A 16,389-nucleotide genomic window follows, 5' to 3' on the forward strand; every position below is an offset into this window, starting at 1 on the left:
CCCTATCAAAATTTTTTCCGATCAAACACCAAACCAAAGGAAATACTTGTCGGACCTACGCCAAACAATGGAAAGTAGGATACAGGAGGGTGAAGTCGGGCTAACAATAAAATTTATCAATAACAAGCCGACAATAGTGAAGATTTATCCAAAAAACTCAAACCCATCAAAGGATACGGCCAAAACATCAGAGGCTGCCGTACCAAACTCTTAGAATTGCAAACTACTCTTCCATTACTCCAAAACATTGATGTATTTCTTCTAACTGAAACCTGGCTTGATCCTGATATTCATACTGAGGAACTTGGATTTTCATCTTACAACACCTACCGCCTTGATAGAAATCCAGCAACTAGTACTAAAACCAGAGGAGGAGGAGTTCTCATATCCATTTCAAAATCAATGCCATCCACTCGATTACTATGTAAACATTTAGACGTGGAACAGGTATTCGTATTATTAAAAAATAAATCAAGTAAAATTCTTCTGGGATGTGTCTACATTCCTCCTGGATCAGACATTACAGTCTACAGAAACCACATTGATGACGTCGAAACCTTTAAAAATAAATATCCGGATGCCAGAACAATTTTATTTGGCGACCATAATACCCCTAGCATTGATTGGACGAATAAAGACTCTTGTAACAACTTTAGCCTGCCAGAAAACGCTAGCGAATTAATTGATATGACAAACTTACTCTCGCTACATCAAGTCAATAAAGTCTACAATAACAATAATCGACTGTTGGATTTAGTGTTCTCCAGTGATCTCTCAATTCATGTTGTTAAATCAGTTGACGAGCTCCTCCCCCTAGACTGCCACCACCCCGCTGTAAGCATAAACATTATGACAAGTAACTCACTAGACGACTCAACTATTCTGCCTAACCTTACTTATAATTTTTCTAAGGCTGACTATCCTTACATGAAACATTATCTTGCTAATGAAGACTGGTCATTTCTTCACCTCAATAATAACAATAATATTAATCACAATATGGAATTATTTTACACAATTATTAATAGGGCCATTGAAAAAGACGTACCACTTTCACACTTCAAAGAAGCAAAGTTCCCAAAATGGTTCACTAGAGAGTTAATTAACTTAGTAATATGTAAAAAAATTGCCCACAAAAACTTTAAAGAATCGAAATCCCTAAGCGACTACAAGATATTTCAGAACTATAGATCTCAATGTAAAAAAATGTCTAAAATATCGTACATTAAATACATAAATGGAATCGAAAATTCTATACCTGCCAACATTCAGAACTTTTTCAATCATGTTAACTCTCTAAGAAAAAACAAACAAGGCTTACCCATCTCAATGCATTTCAAAGAACAGAGTAGTACTGATATGAAAGTAAAGGTTAACTATTTTGCTGACTATTTCAAAAGTGTTTATGACGAAGATATCCCAGACAATTACATCCCACCTTCATCCATTAACGAGACCATACATATCCCTGCCATACATATCAATATAAACGACGTTAAAACTAAGATTAAATCCCTAGACAAAAACAAGAAGGCCGGACCTGATAATGTGCATCCCAGTATCCTTATAAATTGTATTGATTTACTGGCTGAGCCGATTTGCTTATTGTTTAATCATTCCCTTGATACAGGTTGCTTCCCTAACATTTGGAAACGTTGTTATCTGACGCCTATATTCAAAAAGGGCAATAAATGTGATATAACCAACTATAGACCAATATGTAAGCTATCCGTAATACCGAAACTTTTTGAAAAACTATTACTTGATAAAATTTTACCTTATATTAACCACCTCATTGTTCCGAATCAACATGGATTTTTGTCGGGCAGATCAACTTTGACAAATCTCTCATTATATGAAAACTATATGTTGAACGCATTAGCTAATAGAACTCAAGTCGATTCCATATATACGGACTTTATTAAGGCATTTGACAAAGTTTGCCATAAAATTCTCCTCGTCAAACTATGTAAGCTCGGTATCGATGGAAAACTTTTAGACTGGTTCGCAAGCTATCTAACTGATAGAGTTCTACTAGTAAAAATCAATTCATTCCTTTCCAACCAATTTATAGCTACAAGTGGTGTACCGCAGGGGTCTCATTTAGGCCCAATATTGTTTTTACTGTTTATAAACGATATTGTTAATATATTTGATAACGATATAAATGTATTACTTTTTGCAGACGATTTAAAAATATTTAAAAAAGTAAAAACCGTAGAAGACTGTATCAGTCTACAAAATAACCTAAACAGGTTAGTTAATCGGTGCACTCTACATAAACTGTATCTCAATATAAATAAGTGCCATTCAATAAGGTTTTACAAAATAAGTAAACCAATTCTTCTTTCAGTCCAAAATGTACAATATTCTTTGGTAAAATTATTATTAAACAGAACTAAATACGAACAAAGAAATGACGTACCAAAGTCATTACTATACAACTCTGTAAATGTATTATCTGTTCGTGCTTTATTGTGGCTTAAAATTGCGAGTCAGCATACATCTCAATCTGAACATAATAAAATAGTGACACATGTTCATAATACAAGACTAATTGCAAACGATGGACTTGTAGTTCCCAGATACCTGAATAAATTGGTCAAAGAACTCTAGAATACCTCGTTCCAATAATTTACAACATGTTACCAAACTCAATAAAAAACTGTGAATTGACTCACAGAAGGAAATGTATGTTAAAAAAATGGTTATGTGAAAGAATTTTTTTGTACTAATGTAATTATGTGTATATTTTATGTACTTGTTAAAATTGTATATGTATTTAAAAAGTAATTGTTAAAAGAACCCGTTGACAAACTGATATCAATCAGTTTAACGGGACTTAATTGTAAAAAATGTATTTTTGAAAGTTAATAAATAAAAAATAAAAAAATAATAAAAAAAATAAAATTATTTATTCATATACACTTAATAACTCAACCCTTACCTTTGTTGAAGAAATTAATGACCTGGGCATCATTTTCGACTCTAAGTTAAACTTTATATCTCACATAAACTCAATTAACAATAAGGGCATGAAAATGCTTGGATTCATTCTTCGAAACTCCAGAGGCTTCAGAAATATTTCAACCTTGAAAATTTTGTATACATCTTTAGTTCGAAGTCAAGTCGAATATAACTCCTCGATCTGGTCCCCACATTATAAAATACATTCAGATTCAATAGAAAAAATTCAACACAAATTCCTAAGACACATTAACTTTAAACTCGGTATTCCCATTGAAATTATAAACTATAATTACTTAATGAAAAAATTAAATTTATTAAAACTCTCAGATCGAAGAATTATATCCGACTTAATATTTATGTACAAAATTGTAAATGGTAGTGTAGACAGCCTTGATTTAATTAACCTCATTGAATTTCATGTACCCATAAGAGCAACTCGCTCTAAAACCCTCTTTAATTGTAACAATTCTAAGACTGAACATTTCAAACACTCGCTTGTACCTAGATTACATGAAATTAGTAATAGGTACGCAGATGTAGCGGATCTGTTTAACTGCACAGAAGCTAGGTACAAAAAAGTCTTAATATCATATCTTTTAAATCATGGCCAATAAAATGTAAGTCTACTCATACTTACGTAAAAAGTCAAATAAATATGTAAATAAATGAACTGTCTGGGGCAACTGAGGAAACTTGGGTCAATAAAAATAGTCAATAAGGTGAACCAACAGCTTGATTGGCACTTAACTACTTTCAACCAAAACCTGAATATAAATGCAAACATTTTAGCTATTGTAATATATTATATCATGTATCTATACTATCATATATTTCAATCAATACTAATCTAACCTAGTCTACCTATAAGTTTTGCATGTACTTGTATCTCTAACTTTTTATATCCATCTAGAGTTTCTGTTAATTGTATATTTTCTGATATCACTGTTTATAATCTACTGTATATGGTATATTTTATACCGTTGATGTTAAAATAAATAAATAAATCTCTAATCATCTGACAATGGCGGACAACCTGAAGGCTCTCATAGCCAGAAGGGGTCAGATCAAAGGGCTGATAACGAAGTTTCAGTCATTGTTAGATGAAGACCAAACGGATCATCCAAGTCCGATTGGCAAAAATCGAACCTTTGCATGACTTATTCATGGAAATTCAACTTTAAATCAGTTTGTGTGATGAAAGTTTGAATTTCGATTCGGATGATGAGACCGATCGCTTTGAAACAATGTATTTCAAGGCCATCTCCGAAGCAAAATCGCGTCTGACGAGCGATTCCAAACTTAATTCACATCAATCACAATTAAATATAAATTCTAAAATTCAGTTACCAATTTTGAAACTACCTACTTTTTCTGGGACATTCTCTGAGTGGACTTGTTTCGAAGAATCTTTTCAATCATTAATTGAAACAAACCATGAATTATCTGCAATTCAGAAATTTCACTATCTAAAATCGTGCTTAACACTCCCGTACCGGACGGGGGGAACACACTTACACTAACGAGAGTTTTATGCTATATCTAAGTTGTTCTTTATACCACATACTCTGTAATTTAGGTAATCCTAAAAAAACTATTTGGTTATCGATCTGCATTTAAAAAATATATATATTTTATTTCTAGTTTCTTAGATATTAAATAATTTGTACAAAATTCCCCCGTCCCCATCCCTACTCCCCGCTCTCCACCGAGAACGATCCAGCGAGCTGCAAACTGGACTGTAAAAGTTGCATTTTATGGAAAGGGCTAACTCCCGGTCGCGTACACTGCACTACTGGTATTTCCTTTTGCGATGCTAAAATGTTCACTTGTCGGACTAAGATCGGCCTGTCTGGCGTGCATCCGGTAAATGTTTCATGTTTAGAGACAACATTAAAATTATGTCTGTCTCTGTTTCCCACATAGAAAAGAAATCGGTGAGAAAGAGACACTTAAATTTTATATTGGGTTTTAGATGCTAATTCTCTAAATTTTCGTGGTAAATAATTTTCTGCAAAACCGGACTAGTTTTGCCCTGCTATGGGCATCTTCAGACTGCTAAGTAGTTCATTCATAGATATGAAATGGTGTTTATAAATTAATATCTATTTCAGGGTTGTAAAATATTTATTCTGTACTTTTAATATTTGAATTTATGTAATGAGTCGGCATGTATGTATTGCAATTTATAACGGCATATTTACCAATGTTTTAAATTAGATCAGAAAATTCTATGGTTTTAATTGATTTGTGTGAAAACCGCACAAGAGCCCCAACAGTCCTAGCCAGTGGAACTATGGCATCTCCAATTGGGGTATTTTGTGGAGCTGAAGGTAGTGGGGATGGGGAGGGGGAGGATATGGGTAAGACAAAGGTGGAAGTACATGCATATTCAAATCTAATTACCATATAGGCAGTCATTTCCAGCAACTTTTGGATTCTAAATGGTGGTCTTTTACTAGGGCAATATTGAAAGCATCTACCACCCTGCAACTTGATATAATATATATATTTTTTCATAAATATTACAGCATCTGTTGTCGAGAGGTAAGGCTCTAGACTAGTAAACCGGAGGTCGCGGGTTCCAATCTAGTACACCTAAAAGTTACGAGCCGCCACTCCTCCATCCCCCATTTGGGAATGCCATAGTCGCACTGGTTCCAGATGATTAGGAGCAGTTGGGATTGTTGTGGTGTATTTACATGGAAAAATCAAAAACAGGAATATCTGAGGTTACAATTAAAATTTATTTACTCCACGTTTAAGTTTTAAAAATACCTTGTTTTTTTCACTATTTTCCAAAACTTCGTTTTATTTCGAACCCCTTGACATACAAACGAACCCATTATTTATGGTACGGCAAACACTACGATTAAACCCTAAATGTAAATGTACTATATTAAAACATAAATTAGGAATCATAACCTTCACTTTCATCTAAAAATGCCATAATATTCGAAATAAAATCCGTACCTGGTTTAGTAGTAGTAAGTTTTTAAAACTTAAAAAATATATGTTTATAAATATATCCATCATATACGGACCACCCTGTGCAATAAACTAGCTACGCTGTAATCGCCAATCGCCAGTCGAGATTCAGAATCGAGGAGTTATGCTCGTTATCGGCCCGCCTTCCCTGTTTTGTATGTGAAAAGGCGCATTATTATCTAAATTCATTAGAATATTTATACTACGACTTTATTTATGGAATTATTTAGATAATGACTTCTGAAACACGTTGAATATACTCCCCCCTAATTATTACCAAAACAAATTACAGAATATTATGCCATTAACATCATTTAATAAGCAAAACAAATTGGGGGACCCTAGTGACCCCCCTTCGGATCTTATGTGATTTTTTTCTCTCCGGGACGAAAAGGTTAACCGGAGACACTTCCAAATTATTAACATCTCTGGAAATATCGTCAAATAATTATCATATTGCATGGAATTTATTAACAGATCGATACGCAAATAAACGCTTAATAATTCAAAACCACATCCAAGCTATATACAATATTGAAAACATTAAATTTGAATCTTCCAAAGAAATTCAAGCTTTTTTAAATCAAATTTTAATTAATTTACGGCCTCGAAAAATTTAAACCTACCTACAGAATATTGGGATGCCTTACTTATTCATTATTTATCAAAAAAAACTTGATCCAATAACATCTCGTGAGTGGGAACCAATTCCTATTCCAGAACCAAATACTTGCGTTCATTCTATGGAAACATTCATAAAGTTTTTAACCGATAAATCTAATATGCTTCAATCTATTCCAAAGTCATCTGTAACAGCTCCTAAATCTGATAACATTAAGAGCAAAAAACCAAATTTCACTTTTGTAACATCTCAAAATTATTGTTGCAATGTCTGTTCTGAAAATCATACTATCTATCAATACCCTAAACTTCAGAAAATGACTCTTCAAGACAGAATAAATGCATCTAAGACTTTTAAATTATGTTACAACTGTCTAGGAAAAGGTCATTCTTATGAACAATGTCAAAGCAAATCCCGTTGCAAAACATGTAACAAAAAACATCACACTCTGTTTCACAAAGAAGTTCAAACTGAATCTGAACAAGGTCCAATCATCTCCGCTACATCCATGGCAAACGAATCTCATGCCTTACTATCTACTGTTATTCTCAATGTGAAGAATGCGCAAGGACATTTCATCCAGGCCAGAGCTTTACTCGATTCTGGAAGTCAAAGCAACTTCATTACCACAAAATTAGCTACGCAGCTAGGCGTTCAGCTAATAAAGTCAGATAGCCCAATTACTGGAATAACCGGCGCATCATTCAACAGTAATTTCAAAACTAATATAACCATTGCTTTACAATATAATAAGCGTTTTGTAAAACAATTATCTTGCATCTGTTTAAATGAAATTACTCTAAATATTCCAGTACATAAGATCACCAGCAACGCAACAGCTACGCTCCCATCTCACATGAAGCTAACAGACCCAACCTATCATGAACCTGCATCAATCGACATCCTTCTTGGCTGTGACATGTTCTGGAGTTGCCTAGAACAAAGGCGAACAAACATCTCAGGAATGCAACTTCAACAAACCGTTTTCGGCTGGGTAACACACCGACACACCAGCTAACTTGGTATTTCTTTATTTTCCATTAAAGACAACTATGCCCTTCATGATCTCATGACTAAATTCTGGCATATGGAAGAAAACCTTTCTCATCCACCTCAGTCCTTGGAAGAAAAGGCTGTCGAATCCCACTTCATGGACACACATTACAGAAATGAAGATGGTAGATTCGTCTTGGAGCTTCCGCTCAAGGGAAACCCACAATACTTGGGTTCTTCGCTAAACGCAGCTACAAAACGATGGCTCTCCGTTGAACGGAAACTCTCACCTCCATTACAATTGCAATACTCTGAATTCTTGAATGAATATATTCAACTAAACCATATGTCTGAAATATCTTTTAAGGACAACACTTCATCCTCTAACCATCATTTCTACTTACCTCACCATTCTATTCTACTTGAATCCAGCGAAACCACCAATCTGAGGGTCGTGTTTGATGGATCTGCGAAAACCTCCTCAGGGCTCTCTCTAAATGACATCCTCATGGTTGGACCGACCATTCAAGATGATCTCCTTTCAATAATCCTACGTTTCAGAACTTACAGATAGGTAATATCCGCGGACATAGAAAAAATGTACCGACAGATCTTAATAACTCCCAAACATCGTGATCTATAAAGAATTGTTTGGTCAAACCCATCTTCAAACAAATTGTCTCATTTCAGACTCAACACAGTTACGTACGGTACAGCATCAGCTCCGTATTTAGCGACAAGATGTCTACGGCAACTAGCACTGGATTCACAAGAATCGTCGCCAGACGCAAGTCAGCGCATATTTATTTATTTATTTATTTAGACGCCGTAAAAGGCTTTTACAGTATACATGATTTATGTTTACAGTGGTTCACAGGAGCGAAACAGTATTATGTTAAACAGAATAATTACTGAGAAATTATGTTGAAAATTAAACAAGAATAACATCTGGTATACATAGGTACAATAGCTATAATATTGCTCTAGGAAGTTAATATTAAGCATGAGACTCATTATAATAGCTTTAACACTCAAGGCGTGTCGAGTTAGAAATTTACCTCGATAGAAGACATTAAATGCAAGTCCTGACAGTTAAATTTAAGAACGGATAAAATGATGCTACAAAGAATTTACTGGGCGCCAGCTCAGAATCCTATTATTCTGAACAATTTATATAAATTATGAGAGTAATCCCTTAAGATACTAATGTATAAAAGTCAATCTCAATTTGGAAGGCATCTTACGTAAAATCCCAATTCCGCCAAGGTCAGCAAGCTTCAAAAAACGTCACTCGTACCCGAGAATCTCGCCACAACTCACGGAACAAAATCGAAACCATCCACAGCGCTCTTCACACCCGTAGCTCGCAAATCAAAACGGCAACTTGAGAATCCTGTCAGCCGCTTTCGGTACGAACTAAAAAGCTACAGACGTATTCGAAATCAAATTGTCGATTCACACTTTGCACTCTGACATTTAATGTAATTTTTTTTTAATGTATTTAAACGACTTTGTCTTTATTAGGTATCCCCATACAAACTGTTCTTTCAGTGACAGTATATTATTAATGTACAATAAATAATATTCAAATGTTTAAATATACAGATCCTAGCGAGGAAATCTTATACAATCATTTGAATATTGGTCTACATTCATTTGCTGTATATTGTATCCTTTTTGGAATTTAGGTACTCTTTTCATAAATAAAAAAATGTCAAACTGGTTTCTCCCAACTGCTTTTCTACCAACGGGTAGATATGCAAGTAAACACATATATGTAGGTGCAGCAGGACGAAAAGGTGCAGCCCAAAGATGAAATATTTACATTCAGTAAATCATAATGGCATAATAGAGTCAAAAGTTCAGAACTTATTGTTTTTATTTTCTATTTGTATGAGGTTTTTTATCCAGTTAAGAATTTTTCCTCATAAAACACATTAATGTAACTTAAAATCAGTCTTGTAAATACAACCATCAGACGGTAATAGTAATAAGGCCAAATGAGCCGCAGCACTAGTTAATTAGAAACATAAAAGGGCATTGTTATGAGCCCTAGCTAGTTAGAGGATTACAAAAGAATTCATAATATCAAAACATAATAATTTGTTACGATAATTTTTGGTTTTCCAATTGTAAGAGAAAATGTAAAACTTAAATGGCCATAATCGGTGAAAGCCAAAATAAATAATTAAAAAAAACATTTAACAAATTGACATTGACATTTTATAATATGTAATAAGTTATCAATTAAAGAAAATAAATAAAGAGTTAAGAGTGAGATTGAAAGTCACCTTTATAAAAACTACCTTAACTAAAAATGCTTTTTCTCATCCTCTCTGCCGTCTCTCACCTTCTCGTAAGTCTACTTAATAATAACATAAGCTGCGTGAATAGCTGTGCTCTCTCTTCCCTATCGCTCTCTCTTTCTCTTATTCTCTCTTCCCTGTCGCTCTCTCTTACTCTCAATCCCTCTTCCCTGTCGCTTTCTCTTTCTCTTCTTCGCTCTTCCCTGTCTCTCATTCTCTCTTCCCTGTCTATCATTCTCCCTTCCCTGTCGCTTTCTCTTTCTCTCATTCTCTCTTACTCTCATCCTCTCTGCCGTCTCTCACCTTCTCGTAAGTCTACTTAATAATAACATAAGCTGCGTGAATAGCTGTGCTCTCTCTTCCCTGTCGCTCTCTCTTTCTCTCATTCTCTCTTCCCTGTCGCCTTCTCTTTCTCTTATTCTCCCTTCCCTCTCTTTTCTTTTCTCCTCCATGAAAGACTTGCTATTGTTTTCATTTATCTTCGCTGATGCCATTTGTGCTTAGGAAGGATAATAATACAATAACTGTCTCACTTTTTCAGCATTTGCTTACCTCATTTTAAACAATTTTGTCAAGTTGATTAGCAAACGAACACGAAAACGGTGACAACATAAATCAACTTGGGTGACAGTTAGCGGCGTTAGTTCGACAGCAAACGTCACTTTAGAAGTGGTGAATGTGTAACAAAGTCATTACTATCCAGCGAGGTAAATACCTTTTCACAAAACGTAAATCTTCGATAAATGGCTTATTTATGTCATTCATAAATAAAATAAGTAGTTATTTAAATGAATTATAATATAAAGTAATTGTTTTTTTAGGTTTTAGTTAGAAACCTTGCGTCATTTAATTATATTTCACAGATTTGTGTTTTCAAAAATCTGTTAACAATTTCGTAGATGCTCTTAACCACGCTTCCTTAGGATTTTTTACTAGGTCTCTCCAAAATCGAACTTGTAAGGATATCAGAAGATCGGGAATCGCTTAATAGTTAAAAAAAGATGTTACAAGCGACATACTGCTAGCTTTCGCAAACGATAACAGTCGTTGACGAATGCTATCATTTAGCTACAATTAAAGTTTTACGGTTGTGTTGCGAACGTCAAAGTTTCCGCCATTCCAGGACAACAAACGGAGTTCTTCCCGAACTTTTACAAATTTGACAGATGTTTGCAAAATAAAATGCAGAGAAACTTCTATGGTTGTAATCTGTCAAATGTCAAACGGTCTAATTTCTGCGAAGTTTTACGAAATACTAAACAAAAGTTAACACTATAATTTTATAACATTATTTAATATCTGTTAAATCTCGTATTAAAGTTTGCCTTACATCACGACTGTTGCAAGTGAATCGTAGTCAAAGAGAGATGTATTAATTACGTTAATATTGACAGAAGAAATTGTTCGCTTTTCCAACATTCTTCCATACAATTCTTGAGTCAATCCAACAACATTACAATACTTATAGACATGTTGTAGATAACTCAAAGAGGCAATCGTAAGATACGGTAAATGCCGTCCTTTCGATTTAGTACTCCACTCCAAACACTAGTAAAAACCAAGCAAATTACTTATTAGAAATAATAGAATTATTTCGATTGTTTCCTAATGATTTTAAGCACCATTAGAGAAAGTGAGATAGCGAACATAGTGACACATACGTGTAAAAAGGATGATTTACTGGCAGTAGGTCATCTCATACAGCGTGTCGTATTCGCCTTAGTGGAAGGGAGTTAGCGTATCTTGTCGTATTCGACACAACTTTTAAGTGCGTAAAAACTGTCCCGTCCTATATCTATTTCATTTATACACACATATTATTTAAATGTCCGCCTTTTTCTTACACGAATGGACGTTTAAGTTGAGAATTTACTAGAAACGAAAATGCTTTTGTGCTAGGACCCGGGATCTCTGTTTTACTTCAACTTATTGTATTGTATTTAATATTATAATTTTTTTTTTGCTTGGAATATTCTGTCAAAACAATGATATTTTATATGAAACTGGTATTTGAAATAAGGGATACATATTGTGACTATCTTGACCTTAAAGTTGACACTTCATATCTGTTGATCTAATCGATAATATAAATGCTTTCCTGTGCTCATAGGATAACGTTACAACTATGTTTGTTTCAGGTGTATATATTTGTTTGTGCGTTTACCAATTACCAAACCCTGCAACAGCGGTGCCATGGATCTAGTATATCCAGAAACTGTTTCCATCAAAACGGAACCAGGGCCCCAGGAAGAAGGCAGAGGTGAAATGCCGTACACTTATATGGATTTCGACCTCCCAGATGTAAAGAAAGAATGTTTGCGATATGCGGAAAGTACTCAGACAGCCAGTGAGTTGCATTGATTATGTTAAATAAATTGTATTAGACCGGTCGGTTGCTGAGTTGACATCGCGCTTGGGTCCCACCCAGGCGTATTGTGTTCAATTCCTCGGCTGGCTAAGCTTCCATAACAACACAAGCAACTTTTTCCGCTTACTGTGGTGGTAGTTGGAGATTTTAAAATGTTCTCAGATTATTCGTAACCCGGGAATGTTTGTTTCTTTAATAAAAAAAATAAAAATACAAGTCCATTTTGGATTGTCATGGCGACAGAAAATTATATGTGTGTTAACGCTGTCCTCTTAAGTGGCAGTTATTTTAGTTTTTACCAGATTTTTTTTTATATTTGCCGGAAACATCCAAAGCTTTGTGTGTTACGTATAGTTTTTTTATGTTATGTTATGAAATTTTGGTAACATTGTATTTTTTGTTCTTAAATCCATTTTGTAAATTTGTGTCTGAATTTATTTTTATTTTCCTCAATTTTATTTTCAAGTGTTAAACTATTGAAAGCTTTTATAGCATGGTATTGATAGTGTATTTGTCCAAAACTTGTTTTTACCGTCGGAGTTTTTATGTTTTCTTTGTACGCTTGTCTAACTGGTCTGTTAGTGATAATTTGTGCATGTTGAAATTTGTTTGTTTGGTCAAAAATGTAGTTTAGTAGTGTTTTAACGTATAATTGGCGAATATCTAGTACGTCACAACTGTTGAATATTTGGTCTGTGTCAGTCAGTCTATGTTTTTTAATATAACCTTTCAGATCGGTTTCTGTGCGATTTCTAATGAATCGATAGCCGAGTTTGTTGCTCTTTCCCAAGCATTTATTCCATATTTTATAAATGATTGGCAAAATGCCAAGTATATTATTTTCAATTGTTTTATTTTATATATATTTCTTATGTTTAGGAAAATATGTATTGTTTTGAGGAGTTTATTTGTGATTTGTTTAATGTGACCACACCCTACGATCACAGAAGCCGCCAATGCTTACAATAAGTGCTCGATTCCTCATGTTTCCACCTCATCCTCATTCGTTAAAAATACATATTGATGGAATAAAACATCATTCCATTGAATTAAAAACAACAACTCCATACTGAAAGTAATCAAGAGCAAATGCTTATTCCTTCTGAAGTGGACATTCGGGGTCGTTCTTATTAATTTTCTTAAAATAATCTGGAACTCTCTTCTCTTATTTCTCACTTCTGCAGGGTAAATCAATGATTTTTTATTGTTTCTATTTTAAGGTTTTTTTTAAATGAGTTTAACATCGATGATCAATGTACGTACATGTTGTTTTATAGCTTGCATTAATGTGGAGACTATTACCGTCAAGGAGGAACTCGGACGCCGAGAAGATAATGATGGGGGATTCTCTTGTATGGAAGTTAACATAGACCTGCCGGATGTAAAAAAGGAATGCTTAGAACGCTTGGAAGGAATTGTCCAGTCCGGTAAAAACACTTATTTTTTCTGAAATTTAACAATTCTGCCATCGTTGTTATCAATTTCTGTGCTTTTTTACGCCAAGTGTAGATATTAAGTCGTATTATGCCTTTATAATCGTATTACTTTCTTTTTTTCTACAGATCAGAAGGTGCATCCTGTGGAGAAACAATTATTTTGTCCTCATTGTACCTATTCCAATTCTCATAAGTCGAATTTCAAAAGGCACTTACGCATCCATATTGGAAAAAAACATTTGTCATGTTCGGTGTGCAACAATTTATATTCTCGAAAGGGCAATCTGATGAGACACTTTCTGAATCACAGACGAGAAAAACCTTTTTCATGTGCCGAGTGCAACTATTCATGTTCTAAAAAAAGCAAACTGACGAGTCACATGCTGACTCACTGTGTAGAAAAACGTTTTTCGTGTTTCGAGTGCAACTATTCATGTTCTAAAAGGGGCTCTCTGAAGAGCCACATGCTGACTCACAGTGGGGAAAAACCTTTTTCATGTTCTGATTGCAACTATTCATGTTCTCTTAAGGGCAATCTGAAGAGACGCATGCTAACTCACAGTAGAGAAAAACCTTTTTCATGTTCTGAGTGCAACTATACATGTTCTCTTAAGGACAATCTGAGGCGCCACATGCTGATTCACAGTGACAGTCGAGAAAAACCTTTTTCATGTTCCGAGTGCGATTATTCATGTTCTCAAAATGGCCATCTGAAGAGACACATGCTGACTCACAGTGGAGAAAAACCTTTTTCATGTTCCGAGTGCAATTATTCATGTTCTCAAAATGGCCATCTGAAGAGCCACATGCTGACTCACAGTTGAGAAAAACCTTTTTCATGTTCTGAATGCAACTATTAATGTTTTCTTAAGGGCAATCTGAAGAGCCACATGCTGACTCACATTGGAGAAAAACCTTTTTCATGTTTTTAATGCAACTATTCATTTTGTCGAATAGTCTCTCTGACGAGACACAATCTTAAACACCATGGAGTAAAACGAACTAAATAAGAAATAATTTACAATCGTTAGTAAAGCTAAGGTTAGTAAGCTTCATTTTATTAAACATTTTTTGGAAGCAGCTCCGCAACTCACACAGCTCGTGCATCTGAGAACGTTAAAAGTGTATCTCAATTTTGAAGAAAATACGGCCAACAAGAACAAAACTATTGATGTGGTGAAGAACGATAATGCCGGCTTATTGGCCGTGTCTTATTCAAATTAAACTTAATGACATTTCGCAAAAAAGATACTCAATATCCAAACCAAGCTATCCTGGTTTAATAGCCAGAAATGATAAAACTCCACTTCATCGCATCAATTAGATAACTCTCGAGCCGGGGATGTTGCACGATGAAACTGATCTCTCAAACAAATATATTTATTCATCATCAAAGTGTCGCTTAACGACAACGGATGCACTGTAACCGAAGGTACATAAAACTAAAACATACCCATTATTTTCACTAAATATTGTATTTATATTCGTTTTTTAAGACATCTTCTGAAAGTAAAGCAAAATGGGTGGTTTGTTATTAATATTGTTAATTTGATTTTTGGAAAATGGTTTTAATATTTCATTTGTGTTTGTAGTCTTTGATTTTTTTAATGCTTTATTCTTTGTACCTCTCGAGCCTTTCAGATTATTATTGTGACAATAATAATACTACATCAGTTTTCGAAATTGTACAAAAAAATCTAATTATTATAGCCAGCGATATCTTCAGGGCCTCCTGTGTGGAGTTAATATAAACAAAAAAACAGCGAAAAATAATAAATTAATGTTATAACTTATAAGTGCACATATTTCAATTAGATAATATAAACATTATAATTAACACTATAAAATAGAAGTAGGCCGAGTGGCCCAGTTGTAGCATTGTGAACGATGTCATTTTACTTACTTCATTATTATTTCTCTTTTTCTTAATAAATGTAAAATTTAATTTGTTTATTTACATGTTTTTTTTTTCAATAATCATATTTCCTTAAATCATTATTGATTACAAAAACTATATATTCTTCATCTTGAGGCTCACCACTCTTTTAAACACAAGCACTTGCTTCTATAGAAGAAAAACATTTAAAAAATGAATAGCGGTGAAAAGTGAGTTGACGAATTGTTTGAGACAAATATTCATCTTATAATATGTTGGATGCACCTACAATCCTTTAGTATTTTATGTACAAATGTTTAAAATAATAGCAAATCCATCAGTATAAGTGAACGTATGTCTGTCGGTGAAAAAGACAGGCATGTCTGAGTGGGACAGCATGACCGAGACGTATCAAATGCCATGTCTGTTGTAACTCGTCCTCTGTTCATTAGCAAACTTTTATATTTTCCATTGTATCAATACTTGTAGCTACTTGAATAAAACCAAATAGTAACGGAGTACCCACATACTTTTATCACAAAGAAATCTGGATGATCAGCACGGAAAATCACCACAGTTATATATATTTTTTTAAAACCAAAAAAGTAATATAATTTTCAAAATTTTATTTATATGTCAGATGTACAAAAAAAATCACAATTTATCGCAAATTTAGCCCCGAAAAATCAACATCAAAGGAAATTCATAACAATCCAAAAAGTTTTAAATTGTTAACGAATACTCTTTTAACATGAAAGCATACTTTTAATCTATTAAAATAAATGTTCCCATATCGAATTATGGATTATGCTTTAAGGCCGCGTTTAATGGGG

The 16,389-nt window shown here is 34.0% G+C and overlaps 1 long non-coding RNA gene across 1 annotated transcript; it reads left to right on the forward strand.

The window, feature by feature from the left end:
* The first annotated feature begins 11,975 nt into the window (after positions 1-11,975).
* Positions 11,976-14,663, forward strand: LOC149413901 (uncharacterized). Its single transcript, XR_016304111.1, has 3 exons — positions 11,976-12,223; positions 13,522-13,671; positions 13,807-14,663. It is a non-coding gene; the product is annotated as an uncharacterized LOC149413901 (long non-coding RNA).
* Positions 14,664-16,389: the final 1,726 nt, after the last annotated feature.

The sequence above is a fragment of the Hesperophylax consimilis genome, chromosome 20 (genome assembly GCF_061612785.1).
Source record: "Hesperophylax consimilis isolate HC1 chromosome 20, BYU_Hcon_1.0, whole genome shotgun sequence".
Lineage (NCBI taxonomy): Eukaryota > Metazoa > Arthropoda > Insecta > Trichoptera > Limnephilidae > Hesperophylax > Hesperophylax consimilis.